The sequence below is a fragment of the Myotis davidii genome, unplaced genomic scaffold, assembly GCF_000327345.1.
Source record: "Myotis davidii unplaced genomic scaffold, ASM32734v1 scaffold259, whole genome shotgun sequence".
Taxonomy (NCBI): domain Eukaryota; kingdom Metazoa; phylum Chordata; class Mammalia; order Chiroptera; family Vespertilionidae; genus Myotis; species Myotis davidii.
In genome coordinates, this window is record NW_006292687.1 from 744,872 (window position 1) to 757,226 (window position 12,355).

At 42.6% G+C, this 12,355-nt stretch overlaps 1 protein-coding gene across 1 annotated transcript in view; it reads right to left on the reverse strand.

Annotated features, from left to right (window-relative positions):
* Positions 1 to 12,355, reverse strand: part of SETBP1 (SET binding protein 1) — a 352,531-nt gene that overhangs the window by 110,463 nt on the left and 229,713 nt on the right. The gene's annotated exons all lie outside the window — the stretch shown is intronic.

A 12,355-nucleotide genomic window follows, 5' to 3' on the forward strand; every position in this document is an offset into this window, starting at 1 on the left:
GTAACCTATCTTGGTCAAATGCAATCTGAGAACATAAACTGTTTAGAGCAGCAGTCGCCAACCTTTTGGATCTTGCAGACCACCAGTGGTCCGCGGACCACCAGTTGACGACCGCTGGTTTAGAGAGGGGACAGGACCTAAAGGTCATTAGTTCAATGCCTGTATTTTACAAATGAAGAAGCTGATATTTCAACAACAGAGAGTCCTGGCCAAGATATCAGCATCCAGGACAGAATCTGAGTTTCCTCATACCCTGTGTTTTTTTGCCCAACTCGAGCTGCCTCTTACATCTACCCCGGCTTCTCCTCAAATGCACAGCTCCCCTGCTGCCTCCGATTGCGGTCCCTTTCTGTGTGTCCCTTTCTGTGTGTACTTTATACTGGACTTCAACAGCTCTGCAGTAGGAACCACTGTGAGGACGCAGAGCAGCACACGCTGAGGAGTTCAGGGGGAAGTTTGATGACTATGGGGGAAGTGGGCCAGTCAAAGGCATGGAGAGAAAATGAAAGAGCTGTCCAACCTGGGCTGGCTCCAGCAGTGGTGCTGTGTTGGGGCGTCAAGCCTCTAAGGCATCCTTATGCCACATTAGGCAGTGACTGCTCTCCTGAGGAAACTCCTGGATTCTCTCAAAAGGAACCTTGAGTCTCCTGGACAAAGGTGCCAGGAAAAAATCATTATCATTCATGATCACACCTCTGAACCTGTCAGCTGTGGTTTCCCCTGCACCGATTCTAAATGAATGTCTTCAGACTCTGGAACCTTCCTCAGGGAAGGCAAACCCTGTGCTGGGGCCAAGCATAACCAGCCTCTATAACATCATAAAGGGAACGGACAGTGAACACATCGTTCTGAGGTATTAAGCCTATTTTTAATATAGAGATGCTTGCATGGTTCCTGGTAGATTTCAAGGCACGCTACCAATACAAAGAAGCATTCCTCAAAGCTTATTATTAGTCCCATTTTACACACGAAGTAGTAAGCTTACAGCATGTTACCAGAGCATTTGTTTAGGAAGGGAAAATGCTAGTAAATTAAAGGAAACTTTGGACAATATCCTCACTGAGAAGTATATGATGATTGGCTTAGTGAAGTTTTAACCTATATCTATCTATCATCTATCATCTACCTATATCTGTTTGCCATGGATGCTTAGAATTTATGCTCTATTTGAAAACACTTCTTACAGTCCCTAGTAAGAGTCAAAGCACAAGACATCAGGAAGCATCACAGGTAAAATGCAATGGAGTAAAATAACCGGAGTTTCCTTCATCCTAGTTCCTGGAAGACCTAGACTTATCTCCTGCCTCCTGGAATTTATGAAATCCTCTTTATATTTCCAATATTGGATTATATTTCTTAAGTAACACGAGAGTCTCCTCAGGCTAAGCCTGTAAGGACCCAGAAGAAAATTAGGAAAAAAATTACTGAACTATTTCTTCATTACGTGGTTCATAGTAGATACATCAAAACATCATCAACATCTAGAGAACTGAGCCTATCCTGAGTTCCTTCACTGGGTATCACTGCTGTGAACAGAGGCTGCTAACCCAGTTTTTGGAAATAAGTATTGAAATACATGGTGATTGTGGGGTTAGAGAGCGATGGGTGGAGGTGGAAGAGGCATAGAGGGGGTAAATGGGAAAAATAAAATAAACATTTAAAAAAAGGAAATCTTACTTATGGCATAAAATATTAAATGGCACTTTATTATGTATTATGAATCAGGGCTTTGCTAACTCCTCACTTCTGCTTTGCATTTTAGTTGCACTATATGTATACTATATGTTGGCAGGTCTACAGGAGGACTTAACAGTAAGTTTCTTACCCTTAAGGGTAACAGTATAGCTGATTCCTTATCCTACCACAGTTTTGAGTTAGTGGTGACACTTATTAAAAAAATCATATTGGTATAAAAGGTGTAAGTTACTGTTTTTGACTTGGGTAAAACAGGACTTAGAGTCACACCCCTTCCCTTTCCTCCACCTCAGTGGATCTCAACCTTCCTAACGCCGCGACCCTTTAATACAGTTCCTCATGTTGTGGTGACCCCCAATTTCATTGTTATAAATTGAACATAATTAAAGCATAGTGATTAATCACAAAAACAATATGTAATTATATATGTGTTTTCCGATGGTCTTAGGCGACCCCTGTGAAAGGGTCGTTCGACCCCCAAAGGGGTCGCGACCCACAGGTTGAGAACCATTGTTCTACCTCCTGCCACCAACCCCTCTCTGCTCTCATAGATCAGGACACTGAAGTCACAGAGGGACTTCCTGGTGATGCTGGAATCTGGTCACCAATTCCTCCCACTTTTTCTCTACTGCCTCACCTTCTTGGTTTCTAGTGGAGTCTTTAATTAACTCTTTCTTTATGTTTTAATCTCAGTCGAATCCCACGAGGTCCCCTACCTTATAGAAATACTCCTATTGTAACTTTTTATAATAAAACCATGGATCTCATCTTTGTTATACTTATCACAGTTTTCACTTTACAGTCGTTTTGTGGACTAATTGAATGAATATCCGCCTCCCTTTCTATCCTATGTATACACCATCTCAGAGGTCCCAAGCACAGTGCCTGGCAAGTAGCAGGCACTCAATAAACATGCATTGAATAAATAATGGAGCATACATTTTACTATGGGTATTTCATTTTGCACACAGTGAGATTAATGACCTGTGCATTACGACATACTGTCTGCAAACATAATCACCCCCTCCAGCCTAATTTCTTATGCCATTCCTTCTGCATGAACCATTGTCTCTCCTAAAACTTGTGACATCTGTCATAGTCCCCATATGTGCCATTTATTTGTGTACTTTTCCCTTTCCCTGTCCTAGACTGTAAGTACCTTGCGGTCAGAGACTCTCATTCATCTTTTTATCCCCAGTGCCTTCTACAAAGCAAACCACCCAGAAAGTTCCCAATACATGTTTGTTGAATGAATGAACAAAATGATATTTGAGCTGCCTACCATCATCACAAAATATATAGCTGCACACAAAAGACAATAAATCACCCATCAATTGTTTGGTCATGGCTCGCCATGAAACTGGGCTGCTCAAGTGTATTAGGTGTTGAACAAAAAAAAAAATCTCTCTCAAATAATAAGCTCTAAAGGAACTTGCAAGATAGCTTCCCTTCAGTGCAATTTTTATTGTGAGTCCTCCCCCAGCTCCTGTTAATTGTTTCGCTTTCCAATTAATTCTGCCTTTGGGGAAGGCCATGTGGCTGTCGGGAGGGGGGACTTTGCTCTGGCAGTTGAAAGGTGGGGCCTGCTCACTTACACCCAGGGCGGGCCAGCTGCAAGTAATGCAGTTAAGTGTGCCTGGTTCCTGGGCTTCCATCTGGAAGCTGCCTGATCCCATTGTTCCTGCAGATCAGCTGCAATCTGCCTGCTGGGAGTCAGGCAATCAAAGGGCAGGATGGACAAATGGGAAGCCCAACAAAGGATCAGGAGTAATTGGGGAAATGGTGCTTAAACCCTGCACTTGGATGGGCTGCAGTGACAAGGTAAAGAGGACCGAGGGGGGTGCTGTCCGAGGGGTCTGGCAGAACAAGGCTTTATTCTAGTGGTGGCTGACGGCTATATCTGTTGCATTTCAAGAAATCCCATTTCTTCATCTGTCAGCCATGACATATTATACACACCATGGTGAGGCTGTCAGTTTCAATATGTCCTTCACTGAGAATTAAGCACTTACTCCATTGAGACTGAGACGGACGTGGCAAACCTGGCCCCGAGCACAGTGCTGAGGCGAGAGGGAGAAGTACCAGCTCTGCCTCCCACCCTTCTCTAGAGGTTTGGGGATGAGATTCCCTATTGGGGGTGGGCAGTAGGGGTGGGTGGGTGTCCTTGACTGGGGGCTTAGTAATTCATGAAGCAAGGTTTCCATTTCCCCCTCAGATGACGAATTTTTCTGGGGGAGAAGACCTGAATCTTTTAAGGGCTTTTGTATCACCCTTAGCAGGGCCATCTCCTAAAATGGTTCACAAATAAGGGAAGAAACGATGCTACTCTACATTGGGCCAGTTATTTGTGTGGAAAAATATTTTTTAAAAATATATTTTTTTATTGCTTTCAGAGAGGAAGGGAGGGGAGAGATAGAAACATCAATGATGAGAGAGAGTCATTATTTGTCTGCCACCTGCATGTCCCACATTGGGGATGCAGCCTGCAACCGGGCATATGCCCTGACCAGGAATTGAACCTTGACCTCCTAGTTCATAGGTCAATGCTCAACCACTGAGCCACCTGGCCGGGCTGGAAAACTCTTAGCATGTCTCTTTGGCTGCTCCTCCACCCCCATGAATTGACTGCTTGTGGAACTCATAGGCACTTTGAAGATGTGGGTCAGTTTTATAAGAACAGTGCTTTCTGCATATTGAGCCCAGGCCAAATGTTTGTTCACAGTAAAACACCATTTAGAACACATTGGACAGATTTCTCTCCTAACGGATGTGTCTATATGGAAGCAACTATCCCCTCCCCCATGACCAATGTATAAATCATATACATTTAAATTTTGTACAAGTCAGAATTCTTTTTTAAAAGGCACCTTATTTTCATTTACTTTTTAAAATGAGCATTAGCTCACTGCATAACAACTTCAAGATCCATAAAAGCGGGATGAAAATCAATCCCTCAGCCTTCTCTCAGGCTTCTCTACAAAGCACGGGTTGTCTCAATGAGAGGGAAGATAGTAATTTGGGTCTGAGAAAAATCATATAACTCATCAGAAATTAAGCATGACTTTATGGGAGATGAACCACTCTTCTGGGTTAGCTGTCTTCACGCTGCTTTCTGCTGACTTCAATACTTTAAATTTACTATTTGTGAGATGTTTTGCTTTGCATGAGCAGGAAAATATGTCTGGGTATGAAGAAGGGAGGGAGCTTTAGTTCCTCATTTGGCACTTGGTGCTTCTCAGGATGTGGGGCTGGATCACTGTACCGGAGCCACCTAAGGCACTGGTCATCAATACAGATTCCTGGGCCCCACTACTTCCTCCCCCCACCCCTACCCACACACACCAATTTGCCATCTTCCAGGGTTGGGCCAAGGAACGTGCATTTCATATGCTCCCCCAGATAATTCTGATACACAATAAAGTTTTCAAGCCACTGATCTAATGTTTTAACCCCCAAATTCCTCTGGGAGGGGCTCTCCTGTGGTTGCTATGACATTTGGGCACTTTTGGGTGGTAAATATGCAGAACAAACACCCATAGACCTGTTAGGATATGCAGTTTGGCACCATACAGCATTCCTGGTTTGCTCTTTGAACTTTGTAATTTAAATAGTGAGAAACTCTAACATGGCCTCCTGTTTTGGTATTCTAAGTGCACTGCAAGGTAAGGTGGACAGAAGGGTCATAATATGGATGGATGAGGATACTGCTCTCCCAGAAAGGACTAGGCAGGCAGGTGTTCATGACCTCCAACTCTGGGGTCTCTATTTCCCCAACTTATCCTGGCGGATCCCCGGACCTCCAGGGAATCTTGACATTCCATCCCTGAGGCTTAAAGCAGACACTCGAGCAAGAGCTGAGACAAGGAAGGCAACCACACATGTATGATTAAAGGCTCTCAACTCAGGCTGTACATTAGAATCATCCAGGAAACTTTGTAAATAACACCATACCTGGGATCTGGCCCAGAGCAATTACATCAACCTTCTAGAGGTGGGGCCCGAACAGTAGTACTTTTTTCCAACGCAGACAGAGTTGAGAACCACTGGATTATGTCAAAGACAGGGGTCTGGGTTAGGGACTAAAGAGGCTCTGATGTTATCAGGAGATGTTCCAGCTCAGTGGTTTTCAAACATGTTCCACAGAGTCCTAGGATTTGGTAAAGGCATTTCTGAGCTGTAGCTGGTGGGTTGGGCAAGAGGGATGCTCCAGACCATTCTGTTGTTTTTTTAAGCCACACAGTCTATGGTATTTTGTTATAGTAACCCAAATAGACTGAGGTGATGGGATACAGAAAAGCTACCCGGCTTCTAAATGGGCATGAAGTTTCCAATTACATATATACAGTGAATGTGTCCTCATTTCCTGTGACATGAATTGCCCTGGGAAGTCACCTTGATGTGGTTCCCACAGGAAACATTCCTTATTTTCTATTTGGGGCATGTGAGTGATAGTAAAGCACTCTTTTCACTGGGGGTAATAACAGCTCCTGCGAAGACAAAGGTCATTATCATATGCTTCCCTGAGTACACAGTGATTCTGCATAATAAAAATAATCACTAACTTGGGTCCAGTCATAATGGATTAATAGGCCTTAGACTTAACCTTTCTATGGAAATATAAAACTGGAAAGAAAATATATGGAACAACTGTTTTCAGGCATTAGACAAAAAGACTGCATTTTAGAGAGAAGGTAAACTCATAAGGACTCACAGTACCCCTAGTTTTCTGCCTGGGAGAATGTTTTAAACTTGGGCAGAGGGAAGTGGAACCCAGAGAGCTGTTCTTTCACTGAATGAAAAACAAACAAACAAAAACAGACATCAGAGTTGGGGGATCCTGAGGGGACTAGAATTTGGGGGAGAAGGTACCTGAGAAGATGGAGCTATGTAGAAAAGGAACCCTAGAAGTTTTAATAGGGATCCCCTATGTCTTTGGCCAAATTTTATTCTGTACTTGAGGGTAAGACTTCATGAAGTCTAGCATAAACTTGCTACTGAGGGGGACTTTAAGCTGAGTGAGGATCCTGAGGCCACATAATATCAGGCAACATTGGATTTCTGACTAGCCAGAGTCGGGTAGCCTTAATGACTATCGCACATATTAAATTGATCTCCCATGAATAGTACTCATTAAGAGTAGAATGACTCTAGCTCTAGAATAAAGGCTACTCTAGTCCCTCCCTAACAAAGACTAAAAAGACTCCACCATAAGATAAGGCTAATCTGTCAGTAAATTTACTACTGACTATTTAATTATTTCCTTTAACTAGCCAAACTATTTAAAGGAAAACAACAAAATCCAGAATGTCTACAATGTAGTATCCACTGTCTGGGACACAATGAAAAATATATTTGATAAGCAGAAAAGAAGGCAAATATGACCTACAACCAGGAGATTCAACAGCCATATGACGATGTTCAGGTATTTAAAGGAAAAGATGGGCGTAACTGAGGAACATATGGGGAATCTCAGCAGAGAGATAGCAACTACACCAAAATAGCAAAATGAAAATTTCAAATCGGAAAAATGCAATGTCTGAAATGAAACATCATTTGATATTATATATCACTCAATAATATTCCTGGATGTACTTTCAGGACACTGCAGAAGGGAAGTAAGGGGAACACAGAAGAAAATAGCATTATCCAAACTGAGAGAGGAGGAAGAAAGATTTAAAAAGCCCAGCACTTCAGTGACTTATGGAAGAGTACCAAGCCTTCTAACATACATATAATTTGAATACAAGAAGTAGAGGAGAGAGAAGAGTGCACATAGATTCACATAGCTAAGCAGCTCAACAAATCCCAAGCAGAACAAACACTCTAAAACCCACATCTGGGCATACTGCAAACAAATTGATGAAAACCAAAGATAAAGAAACAATTTTAAAAGCACCCAGAGAGATAGATACATTATTATGGAGCAACTGTTTTCAGACAAAAGCAATGTCTAACTTTTCATAAGTCAAGCCAGAAGACAATGAAATAATACATTCAAAGTTCTAAAATAAAAATGTCAACTTAAATTTCTAAACCTATGAAAACATCCTTCAAAAATGAAGGCAAAATAAAGTTACTTTTAGATAAACAAAAACTTAGAGAACTCATTGCTGGCAGACCTGGATTACTAGAAATGTAAAATAAACTTCTTTAAACTAAAGGGAAATAATGCCAGATGGAAATTCAGTTCTACATGAACAAATGAAGAATGTAGAAATTGCAAATATGTGGGCATCTATACAACTTAATTCTTGGCCTTAAGATCTTGAGAAAAGCAACTACTTAAAGCAGAAATAATAACAATGTTTCATGTAGCTTATGACATTTGTAGAAATAAAATATCCTATATAATAAAGAGAGAATATGCAAATTGACTGTTACTCCACTGCGAAGATGGCAGCACTCACAGTGGGGGCGGGAGTTGGAGGGTGGTGGTTTTCGTAGCACAAGATGGCTGCACCCACAGCAGAGGTCGAGTTCTGTAATGAATCTTAACGAGTAATCAGCAGGGACCTGAGGCTGCGTCCCCTCAACCACCCCCCCCCATGGTGTTTGACAGGAGACCTCAGGCTGCTCCCCCAGCCCTGGTGCTAGGCCAGGGGACCTCAGACCATGCCCCCCACCTGGCAGGACTTGATGGGGGACCTCATTGGGTCTCGCACGATTTTCAGGCACACGTGGGTGGGAGGGGACTTGACTCTGGGTCCCGTGGTGCACCCCAGACTCTGACAGGAGAAAGATTTTCATATACATTTTATTAATTTTCTTTCATCTGTGACACTTCTATTATAGAGAAAGGGCAAAGAGCAATATTAAAATATGTCCTCTAATTAATCCCCTTTTAATGTGCATGAATTTCGTGCACCAGGCCACTAGTATAATAATAAAAATGGTGCTTACACCTGAAGGGATGTAATATCAGTTCAAAGTAGGCTGTGATACTTTAAAGGTGGATATTGTAATTTCTAGTGCTGCCACTATAAGTAATAGTGGTAGCCCAGATGGTGTTGCTCAGTGGTTGAGTGTCAACCTATGAACTAGGAGATCACAATTTGATTCCCAGTAAGGGCATATGCCCAGATTGTGGGCTTGATCCCTAGTAGATGGCATTCAGGAGGTAGCTGATCAATGATTCTCTCTCATTGTTGATGTTTCTATCTCTCCCTTTCTCTCTGAAATCAATAAAAATATATTAAAAAATAAAAGTAATGGTAGTATATCTAAAATGTAAACAGAAGGAAACAAGGATACTATTTTTAAAAAAAAATAAATCCAAAAGGAGGCAGAAAATGAGAAAAATGAATGAAGATAGATGAGATAAATAGAAAATATATTGTATGATTATAGACTTAAACTCAACATCACTAATTACATTAAATACTATATATTAAACACTTTAATACAAAACAGTAACCCCCAAAACAGAGAGTAGACTGCCTGACTGAATTAAGAACTAAGACCCACCTATATGCTGTTTATAAGAGATATACTTAAATATAAAGACACAGATGGATTAAAAGTAAAAGGATGGGACAAGATATACCACACGAACACTAAGGGTAAGAACTTTGGGCTAAATCAGCATAATGCAAAACAGGCTTCAAAACAAACAGGCCTACCAGAGATAATTCAGGGACATTTAAAAGTGATAAGAGTTAATTCAAGAAGAGACAATAATCCTAAATTTGCACCTCATAAAAGAACTTCAAATATATGAAACAAAAATTAAGAGAAATAAAGGGGAAAAAAAACAATTCCACAATTGAAGGGATTTTAACACTCCTCTCCCAGCAACTGCTAGAACAAATTGACTAACAACAACAACAAAAATTAGAAAAAATATACAAAAGATTTGAACAATACTCTCAACCAAATTAACTTCATCCAATTGCAAAATACCTTCACCGAAATACGTTGGGCCACAAAACAAGTAGAAATGGCCAGTGAGCACACAGGCAGGTCCTCAAACATTATTTGTCATCAGGGAAATGCTGACTAAAACCACAATGAGATACCACTCCATATCTAGTAGGATGGCTAATATTAACAAGATTCAAAAACAAACAAGTGTTGACAAGGACATGGAGCAAGTGAAACTCTCATCCATTGCTTGAGGGAATGCAAAATGGTACCACTTTGGCAAATGTTTTGGCCATGCCTTTTAAAGCTAAATATGCCCTCTAACCCGTCAATTCCATTCCTATGTGTTTATCCAAGACAGATGAAAACATGTATCCACAAATAGACTTTTCTAGAAACTTCATAGCAGCTTATTTTCAAGGAGATATCACCAGGAAACAGCCCAAATGTTTACCAGGGGTGGAATACACAAACACTTGACTAAAAGGAACAAAGTATGAATATATCCCACCACAGGGATATATCACACACAAAATTATGCTGCGTGAAAGAAACCAGACCTCTCAAAAGTACAGACCATATGATTCAATTTAAATAAAGTTCTAGGACAGGAAAAACTAATCTATTAAGAGATAAATCAGAACAGTGGTGGCTTATAGGGGAAGATGGGGGGGGGGGGGGGGGGGCAAGTCTGGGGGAAAGAGGGGGGGGGGGGGGAAGGGTCCGAAAGGCAGTTTCTAGAGGTAATAAACACGTTTTTATCATGAGAGGAATCTGAGTTACATAGCTGTATCCAGTTGTCAAAACTCTCTGAGCTGTAAACTTAAGATCTATACATTTCAGTATATGTAAATTTCACCTCAATTATGTAAAAAAGGAGAAAGTGCATCAAACAAGCATTACTAAAAACTCCCTAGACTCCCTCCCAAATCCCTCCACCCCCCCGCACACACCCATCAAAACCACTCTGAAACTTAGGGAGGTTTTCTTCCCAGTGAACACCAAGGGCGGCCAGAGATCACTGTTTACCCTCCCCCAGTCTTCACTCAGCTCTCTGCACAGGAACAGCTGACTGAGCTCATCCCAAAACAATGGAGCCCAAATCAGGGAGGCAGGTGCTTGTGGCTTCGCCGGGCCCACCTAGCCTTTCCTGGTTCCTGGCGGCATCCCTGACCTGGGACACCAGGTAGAAAGGTGAAGCTCACCTCCACGCCTGCCACAGATCCACCTTATTGGAGGTAAGGAAGGAAGCTTGACAAGAACCTGCTCACAAATCAAAGCTAATGCTGCCCCGCCTCCTCTGTAAATCATGTGAGATCCATCTGGGTAATGACTCCTCCAGTGTAATTCCCTATTAAGAGGCTTTATCTGGAGAGATAAGCAGCTGGTTTCTGTGTCACTAATTGCTGTCTGCTGTGATTTTAAAACATCTGCACCATTGTGCTCTTCATTTTCATATTCTAATCACCCTGAAACTTGAAAAAGGTACATCATTGATTGTTTCTATGGGTTAATTAGTACACAGTCTCCTTGTAGAGACAATTTAGAGGCAGCCCGAACCTCAATCAGGAAGTTTGTTTTAAAAATTAATAACATCGGTAGTGGCTGGAGGGACTGTTATGCTCAGGGACATAGTGGGACTCTCCTGGTGGGAATGCCACCCTTTGTTATGCTGCACAGAAGAGGGACCCTAACAGCGCATGGGGCAGGAGCGTGGGGAGTGGTGGCAAGCTGGATGCAGGGATACAGGACCTGGCTCGGTCCTGTGAATTTGACTGCTGTCTCTGCTGCCTTCCTCCCTTGCTGTCCCACTCCCCCTCTTCTAACTAGCCAGAGCCCCTTACCCAGTTAGCACAAATCAGGACTTGATGAGGATTCTCCAAAATATCTGGAGGTGAGTGGAATTTGTCAAAGCTCTAAGAGCACGGGAGATCACTTCATATCTTTAAGTCCATTTGTTTGTGCCTGTCCTCACCTCAACTATGGGCGGGGGGCTGGAGGGGGAGGTGAAGGGAGGGTGCTAGAGTATAAATGAAAGAGCTGGACCACATAGGACAGCAACACTGAAACCCAGACCTTCTCAAACTTAAATTGCATGTGCTTCACCTGAGGATCCTGTGAAAATGCAGATTCTGGTAAGGAGGTCTGGGGCAGGGCTGGCATTCCACCTTTCTAACAATCTCCCCAGGGTGGTTCAAGGTCAATCATTTGAGATGTGTTGATCAGGGCCTCTTTTTCAAGCCCTTGACCCATGTCATTATTCCTCAGATCCAGGGGTTTGGAGGGAAACTTGGGTTCTGTGTGGGGGTTTGAATCCCAGCTCCATAATTAAGGAGACAAGTCACATAGCCTCTCCTTTCTTTCTTTCTTTTTTTTAAATATATTTTATTGATTTTTTACAGAGAGGAAGGGAGAGGGATGGAGAGTTAGAAACATCGATCAGCCGCCTCCTGCACACTCCCTACTGGGGATGTGCCCACAACCAAGTTACATGCTCTTGACTGGAATCGAACCTGGGACCCTTGAGTCCGCAGGCTGACGCTCTGTCCACTGAGCCAAACCGGTTAGGGCCGTAGCTCACTTTCTGTTCCTATAGGACAGGTCTCAGGTGGAGCCCCTCAGCCTGATGCAAGTAATAGCTCGACACTGACAATTATTATTATTTCTCCTGCGATCCTCCTGCTCTGTCCCTCTCCCCCAGGTGGAGCCCTGTCTGGATTTCTGGGGGTGGGGGGGATTGGCCCACTTCCTGCTGGGAATAACCCAGTTGGGTGGGCTTCAATCCCGACCACAGGCACAC